This window comes from Pinus tabuliformis, chromosome X, assembly GCF_031772625.1.
Source record: "Pinus tabuliformis cultivar Carrire ecotype Pingquan chromosome X, CPIR1, whole genome shotgun sequence".
Classification (NCBI taxonomy): Eukaryota; Viridiplantae; Streptophyta; class Pinopsida; order Pinales; family Pinaceae; genus Pinus; species Pinus tabuliformis.
The window spans coordinates 998,729,511-998,739,059 of record NC_142308.1 but is presented as its reverse complement, the minus strand read 5'-3'; the positions used below and the strand labels follow the sequence as shown (position 1 = coordinate 998,739,059).

General features: G+C 29.9%; 1 long non-coding RNA gene across 1 annotated transcript; it reads left to right on the top strand.

Annotated features, from left to right (window-relative positions):
* The first annotated feature begins 985 nt into the window (after positions 1-985).
* Positions 986-1,784, top strand: LOC149143092 (uncharacterized). The gene is made up of 3 exons (XR_016264056.1): positions 986-1,097; positions 1,213-1,271; positions 1,390-1,784. It is a non-coding gene; the product is annotated as an uncharacterized LOC149143092 (long non-coding RNA).
* The last annotated feature ends 7,765 nt before the right edge of the window (positions 1,785-9,549 follow it).

Below are 9,549 nucleotides of genomic sequence, written 5' to 3'. Positions count from 1 at the left end.
AGTTATGAAAATCAAGTCTCGCTGCTTGACTCATTGCATGTTTTCAATATCTAAAGGGGTTCTTCTAATGTTCTTTTTAAAACAATTTTTCATCCTATTCAAGGATGTTCCCCCTGGTTATATTCATGCATTGGCCTATTAAGTTTTGTTCATTGTAATTTCAATCTAGTTCAATATATGCATTGTTGTTATTGCCATATGTGCAAATCAAAAGTTGGTAGTTGATCGTCACTTCCTCACTGAGTGTTCAATATTGTTCTTAAGTGTAATGAGTACTCAATATTGTTCTTCGGTGTGACAAAAGTTTCATTGTCTTTTATCCTCATCAGGAATTTAACGTTATGAACGTAGTTATGCAACAACTTATCACCTACTTCTCAAAGAAGTTATAAACATGAATCACACCTGTCACGCCAAAAGTAGTGTACGACATAAATGAATATGCGAATGATTAAACTCATACCTGAGTTAATGGCGTACTTCAATATCCTTTCCGCTTACCAATTCCCAAAGGCGCCAGTACTGCAACCTTTAGCTCTGATACCAAATTGTCACGTCCCCATGGGAATATACCATAAAAAGAAAATTTACTTATAATGCTAACCCTTTATATACATGCATATCAACCTTAATAATACCAAGTAATTATTTAATTCTTGATTACCGACATGTAACTGGGTTATATACGTGTGTTAATTCTTTGACAATTCATAACTCCCTTGATATTTATATACACGGCATTATGTTATCGTTGTATGGCTTGTCTGTCATGTTCAATGGTACCATACATCCACCCAAGCGCCAGGTGTGAGGGAACATTAATGGCTCATCTACCCTGGCCAGGTGGCTGGCATCGTACTCGACCCATGTGAAACTTTGGAGGGAACGCTGTTGATGCGCGCCAACTCCCATCCGAACGAACGGTGAGGATCTTCCGAGCTGATCTAAGGGCTCACAATGAATTCAGGGTTTAGTGGGTTTATTAAAATCTCGGGCCGCAAGACTCGGGTTCATTTGCACCTGTTCAGTTGGTGGTGCTCACTTCTGCTCCACGGATCCTTTCTGCTCTTAGTGCCGGCTCATTTCAGTCAACCCAGGTAATATCCGCCGAGTCTCAGCTATTACACATGGCTCATTATCTTTGATAGTATCGTTGTCACAGGTTATTGTTCTGGTTATATTAATCTAACCTCAAGTTTTTGGATTGTGCAGGCACCGGCTCCTTGGTCTCCATTCCGCGACAGGTATTCCAGGAATCCGGAACATACCAGGTATTTCCCTTACGTAGGTTTGTAGATTCACAGTGTATTTGAAATCTTAAGGATTTATATTTGGATTCGATCCTTCGACCTGGGGTTTCCTCCTGACAACTTTCACCTGTTGTCTCAGGTTTACCCTCTTTGGTCAAACCGGGTTAGGATAAGTGGTAGGCCTCCTCGTGCCGGAGCCGTGCCTAATCTGGTTATGCAATATTGATATATATGTATTTTGTTTCTCATTCAGTTTGTAAATCTTACTTTGGAAACTCACGGCAACCCTTGCCGGAACTTGGTTTAAGTCAAGACTGTTATTTAACTCTTCTGTTGTTATATACCCGCAATGAGTTTTGTCGGATGTAATGCATATTTGCCGAGACCAGGATTTACCCTCGGTTCTCTGGTTATCTTATGAATTGTCTAGAGCCATACCCTGCGGGGTTCTCTGTTTCATGACATTGGATATACATATATAGGAATGAGTTGCTTCTTTGAACGCACAAAGCGTATTTGCATTTATCTTGGTTATATCGAGCATTCGTTTGTCTGTGTTTTATGTGATTCCACTCTTCAGATTTGTTATGGGGTTTTTATTTATTAAGTTACGGCCATTTGTTTTTTAATAAACTGGCTTAACCCCTCGAGGGTTTGATAATAATCGCAAGGGTTTGTGGCATTGAAACCCTCTGTTCACACAACCTCTCGTACTTGAGATGGAGGATAAGTGACCGTTGTCACAGTGTTCTCGGCTTATAGAGCGCCTCTCAGGTTATTAATATGTTTCATTACAGACATAAATGTTTATATTCATCTATCCGAGGTTGCATATATTGTAGAATGAGACCCTAAGTACTGGGTTTCGATGAGTTACCTCTGAGAACGGATTTCCGTATAGCATGAGGCACACAATGTCTTCTGTGGTTTCGTGATTACACAGTTATTTAACATATATGCTGTTTTCCGTTCCTACAGTTATAGTGCGCATGGTTGTTTTTCCCCATCGAACCATTCATGCATTATCGCTGTGTTTTACTGTTATGCTGTTAAGAACTTTATAAGGTTTCTCATACGACTACAGATAGTCATGAAGCGATTCATGCAGCCAGTTATATCTTGGGTTTTCTCACAGCTAATGTGTTTCGATTCTTATGGTTTATGCATTAACTGCTACAGCGTTCTCTTATCGGCTCTATCTGTAGATTGTATGTAATCTTACAGCTTCCAGATATCAACTCGGTCTGTAGCTTATGTACTGTTTACAGCTTTCATTCAGCTAACATACATTTGTATCATAGTTATCATGCATTGATATAACATTTAGTTCACCATCGATGAGTTTAAACAGACAGCAATATAGACTCATAGAGCTGTATGCAATACTTCCATTAACTAAGTAGTTAACTATCACTCAGAAAACTGAAGCTTCACTGTACTTTCTTTTATATACCAGTATACAGAATATAGAAAGCTAATCTGGTAACAACCCATACCTGTTCTGTCAGACACATGAATTTCAATGCTCCAGAATTTCACCTGCAACTTGTAGGTTTGCTCTTATCCACCCAACCATGAGATCCAGTGATACCTTGGATTCTCCCCCCGAGCTGTCTTGCAGGCCTGCAGCCCTCAACAAGACACTTGCACAGTTGTGCTAGGGTTATCTGGTCCTGACCAGACTTAACCCTCTATTTATTTTCTTTCCTTTTTCCGTTCTTGGAAAAGATTTCCCTCTCTTCCTCTGTCTGTCTCTATTATATATTCAGACGTCTCCCAACCAAGATACAGATCGAACACGTGACCTTTAATCATATTCTGTCTCACGCTCTTCCATCCCCCCAAGACCAGCATCCCCTCGTTCCATTTTACAGGAATCAAGAATCGGTTCAATAACTGATCCAAGAATCAGTTCAACAACTGATTCGTAAGTTTTTTTTTTTTTAATTTAGAATTACTTTTTACTCAGGGTAGTTGCAAATAGGGATATGACAGATATTATAAAGTCTTAATTTTTTAATATATTTCTTAAATTTATATATTATTAATGATGGAAAAAAATTCCAAGAACATCATAATATTAATAATTTAAAAAATATAAAAATTTATATAATGATTATTTAAATAAAAAGTATTTATTATAACAAATATTTAATATTTAAATATCTATTTTATATTTTTTTTATATTATACAATAATAATTTTAAATTTAAATTAAATATTTTTTATAATAAATATTTAAATATGATATTTTTCTTTTCTTATTTATAATAAAATTTATAGTTTTTTCCGGGTACAGATAAATATTCAATAATATCTATACTTTTGGCAATATATTACCCATAACAATTGACGATTAGATAAGTAGGAGAAGAATTCGTCTCCACCTTTAGGAGTTTAACATCAGATATTTTAATTTCTGAAATGTTGATAATAGTTTGTTTGTTTGTTTTGTATTTTTTATTTTCCTTTTTTTTTAATTAAAATAAATGATATAATTAATTGTAGTTTTATTAAATTATTTATATTATAATACATATTAATTAATTATTTAAGTTTATTATTTATAATCAGTATTAGGTTACCATAACATTAATTTATAATTTTAAAAATATAATTTAAATTTTAGTTATTTTATTTTTATTATTATAAAATTATTAAAATTTATTGATGATATGTTATGAGATTAATGAGTAATATTTTCTAGGTGCATGGAGCTTTTGATTGATGGTGAATGGTTGTACTGTGAAGGCACTCCTTGCAATAAGTCACCAGTTCAAATCCCCGTGGGTGGTTACCTATTCAGAAAAAATTATGTTGTTTCAAGTATTAATTTAAAATTAGAAATTAATGTTTTTTTGTTTCAAGTATTAATTTAAGGTTAGATATTAATGTAATTTGTTTTAAGTATTAATTTAAAGTTAGATATTAATACAAAAAATTTGATTTTATTAAAAGAGAAATTGAAAATAAATCTAAAAGATAATCTTAAAAATTATTATATTTAATATGTTATGAGATTAATGATTAATATTTTTGAAATTAAAAAACAATATAAATATAAGTGTTTCTTTATTATTTTAAATAACTCGTTGAATTGTAACATTAAGGTATTTTGTTTCAAGTATTAATTTAAGGTTAGATATTAATAAAATGTATTTGATTTTATTAAAAAGGAAATTGAAAATAAATCTAACAGATAATCTTAAAAATTATTATATTTAAGTTCTATATATTTTGAAATTTTGAAAAGTGTTTTCAAATTGGTTTTAATAAATAATATTACAGTTTTTATGTACATTAATACTGTAAAGATGGATTAAACTTATCTTTTATTGATGAAGTGTAGTGTGTTTCATTTTATGTAATTGATTTCATAAAGTAAAATAAACATTAAGAAATCGAAAGCTTTATTATTCAAAATGTGTTATGGAATTAGACATTTTGAATAGCTCAAGAGTAATAACCTGCAATCTTGAAATTTTTACAACTAATATAGCGTTGCATGATCAAATACTTATTCTCCTAATATAATATTTTCTATTATAATTTGTTAAAAAAGAAGATTAACAATATTTATATATAAAAAATTATTAACAAATTATGTATATTATGGATGTCATATAAATTGAATGGCAAGTAAACACTAATAATTATTAATCCATAAGAATCATCAAAACACTTATTACATGATACATCTCATACGAAGAAAAAAAACAAAAAACAAAACAAAACAAAATAATAATTAAATTGTAACTTTATTTTAAATTAGCATCATTATTATTATTTGTAAAAAAAATTGATATATAAGTTAAACATTCATAGATTTAAACAAACATAGAAGAAGATTCACTACAGAGATTTATAGATTCTTAATCTATAAATAGTATTTAAAAAAAAAAACATAACTACTATTATAAATCTCAAAAATTAATTTGTTTAAAGAACTATGTACATTGATTTGTATAAACAATTATGAATATTATATTCTGAAATCTTTTATGGAAATTAAATTCTTACAGGCCCTTTAATAATTATTAATAATTAAATATATATATATATATATAATAATTTAAATATAAAATTAAAAAAATATTATTCACATTTTAATTGTATTTTTATAAAAATGATATTCACATTCGAATTGTGTTTCTAGATTCTTATCTACTTAACGGCAAACAATTGACTTAGATGTAAAATAATTGGCTGCTAGCATGGCCTGACTAAATCAGGGAACCGCTGTTCTTAAGATTTCCATTAAACCTGGGAGTTATTTACAAAAACAAAATTCTGATTTGACCAAAACAGGCAAACACTGTAATCAAGATTACCATTGAACAGCTGAGCGATTGATGCTACACCGACCAACATGGAAACACTGTTATTTAGATTACCATTGAACAAGTTTTTTATTCATAATACGGGCGGTGGCGACGGGACTGTAACGTAGATTTGACAAATTTAACGAGCTTCTCAATCGACCGAATGAAGAAAACACTGTTATTAAGATTAGCATTGAACAAGTGTTCTAATGATAATATGGGCAGTGGCCTCGTTACTGTGTACTGTAAAATAGGTTTCACAAATTCAAAGACTTACTCCGTTGAAGAAAGAAGGAAACTCTGTTATTAAGATTACCGTTGATGAACTGAGTGGTTTATTTAAAAGGTCCTGAGGTAAACCTTTGAAATATTCGGGGAAGAGAGACCCGGCTCCAGTTGCTGCATCTTATTGGTTGAAGACCCTAGCAGTCCCCTTTATTAGAGCTGAAAATTAACAGGACTGAGTAAGATGAGTGACTCAATCCTCTGAAACCCCCCCCGCAATCTAGTAAAATAACTAACATAATTTTTTCATGTCATCCGCCCACGACAAGGGTTGTTTGGACCGTCCTATCATAAGCCAACCTTCGCTCTTTTTTTCTATTTCATCTATTTCATTGTGCTCGGCGTATTGTCTTCGAGAAAAGAATTCTTGCATTACAAATTTGTAAATGAAACATGATAAATTTGTCTAACTCGATATATTTTACAAAAAAATTATGTTGTTTTCCTTATTTGCAGGTTGCGTACACCATTCTACAATATGTTAGAAGAATTTCTAATTTAAAATTTTACTTTTATGCCGACTAAATGTTTATTATACATGTGTGTGCGGGGGAATAACATAAAGTATTTATTTTAATAAAATATAAAATAATTAATATAAATATTTCATAATTTTAAACTTTTAAAATTAAAAGGGGATGGTGTTATTCTTTAAAATAAATATAATTTTATTGTATTTAATATGTTTTAAATTTATGTGATTTTAATTTGTAAAATTATAGTCTTAATTATCATTTTATATTATATAATGAAAATTTATTAATAAAATATTAAAAAGATTAAGTTATTTATTTCATTGACTTTTTTTTGACCATATTAATATTAAGCCAAAAGGTTATATAACTTTTTCAAACTTTTAAGAGCTTTATTCTCATCGGATTTATTAACCAGAAATTGATTCACTAAGATTTTAACAATGGGAAAAAAAAGATTGAGAACCAAAACAAGAGAGAGCCCATATACCAATAAACGAACATGATTAGCATTTCCTCTAGTCATTATGCATTATTAATATAAATTCAAAAAAATTACTTTTAATGTCATCTTTAATTTGCAAAACATTAAAAGAAATAATAAATTAATCAAATATATAATTATTTTTACCTTAGTCTTATCTAAGATAGAAATATGTGTAATATCTATAATTTAATATCTATTAGAAATCTATCATTCTTTAAACTCCTTTGGAGTTGATTTTATTCATATTCATTTTTTTTAAGTTCATAGTTTGGGAAGAAATTAATACTTTTCTAAGTACACTGAACTCCTCCCTAAGAATGTGAATTTGCATATTTTTCTACAATTAACATCTTTATCAAAATAACATATTAATTGTTTGGCTCCTCATGCCCATAAAATTTAGTTATTAAAAAAAATATAAAATACTTCTTTTGGATATGAGGTTTTCATGCCTAAGAAGATGCATTTGAATTTCAAAAATTCCATGAAGAGAGAAATACCCTTGGTGAGAGTGATTGCCTAAATTATCCACTTAAAACTAGCACCAAATATTCCTACTCAAATTAGTTAATATTAATTAGGAAAAACATAAAGTTGCCTAGCAATCCACAAGGACTCTATCATTTTCTTACCCACCAAATTGAAAGTCCAAGGAACAATGTATTTCACCGAATCACAAAGAGAGATGACACTAATTTCATAAATCCAAAAAATGCTAGAGGTACCAAGACAAAAAAAAAAACTAAAAAACCAAAAGACCCAACCAATCCAATTTACAAAATCCAACTTTTCTTCCACTCCTTAGCTAAGATTCTAAACCCAAATCAATTTCATAATTCACAATATATTTGAGATATCAAACAAATATTACTATTAATACCTCTAAAGTTTATCTTTACTTGTTGAACTAAAATATGTCTAGAGATACCTTTATTTATTAGACTACCAAACAAGATTAAAAAACATATGAACAAAGAAATATGCACGACAAAGTGCTTAATTCCTAGAAATAAATTCCCATAACCAAAACTTTTACTTCGTGTGAGTGTAAATTCCATCCTCCCACCTACATGCATTCTTTAAAGATAGATAATTATAATACTAAGTTATGAACAAAGTGCGAAAAGGTATAAATAATTATAATACTAAGTTATGAAAAAAGTGCCAAAATGTACCTTATTCACGGTGTTTATTAATTTGTGCACTTGTATATTAATTTATCTTTCCCTATTAAGATGATACCAATTTCAAAAATTAAAAACAATAAATTTATTTTGAATCAACCAATTTTTTATCACATCAAAGAGATCTCTTTGCATATTCAAAACAACCTAATTTGAAACATAAACCTAACAACTTTAATCAAATGCTTTAAATTTAACATTTTGAAAAATACAAAATATAAACTGGAGACATTGAAATATTTTCTTCAATACATTTGAATATATTTAAAATATTAATAAATTCAAATTAATTAAATGTCTAAATAACTAAATTCAAATTTAACCACAATTTCTTTATATCGTTATTTCTATATATTAATCCTTTTACCTGGAAAAAAAAAAAAACATAAAAAGTGTGACGGATATAACTAATCAACATGTGACTTGTTTGATAATATTTGTTGAGTTCAGAATAAAGAGATTTATTAGATTTTGCCGCAATATGAAAGGTAAATTATATCAATATGCGTCTTTGCATAATATCGGTTCAAGATAAAGAGAGTTGTTAGGTTTGACCATAATCCCAAAAGTAAATTCATAAATATGTGCAGTTGTATAGGTCAGGATTTAAAATGTGTATAAAACTAAATTAAAGTGCATGCCACAGTGACGTGGTTGTAAAAGTAAGCTAGTGTGATTTAAGGTGTTTGAGCCACCAAAAATCATATACAAAAACATGTGACATACTATTGCACACTTAAACAGTGACATTCTTAAAAATTAAACTCCACGTGACGGAGAAAACAATAAATTCAACAACTCATTCATTCGCAAATTCTGGATAGATTCACTTACTCGTTATCATTCCTAACGGCTGCCACCTGCCAGAAGACCTCTAGTCCTCTCCAATTCGTTAAAGGGTTGTCAATTAAAATTCTTATATCACTTTTTGGAGCACAAACGGAACCTTGACAACTACGTCCGTCCCCATGTTGGAATTATAACCCGAGTCTAATTTCTTAGCCTCATGTGTGTCCCAACCATGTGGAAAGCCGGAATGTTAGGTAATGAATCCTACGTCAACGTCAATATTTTTTTTGCAACCATGTCAAATTTTATGACGACTCCTCGCTACTGTAAATGGATTTACTATACGTCATCCAAACGCGCCTTCATAAGAAACGCTATTATGAGGCTGGCATACGTATGAGGGCTCAGTTTGTGTGGGGTCCACTTTCTAATAGGTCAGAGTTTCAAATCTCATATTAGCTAATATTAATGGATTGAAGCTTTAAAAAGGGATATTAGTTACAGTTATGTTAATAGATTTAGAATTTTTTGTTTATGAATAAGATTTTGAAAATTTTATTTTAATTATCAATAATTATTAAGTGAATGTAGAGATTTAATCTCAATAATATTCTAGAATCTCTTTAGTTAGTGGTATACACAAATTAAAAGCATAGACAAGTGTTATTCTAAGTGAGGTCATTATTTCATTTAACAGTACCAAAAAAAAACCTAAAAGACTTGGATAAGAACATTCTTTTTTTCATTTTATATAAAATT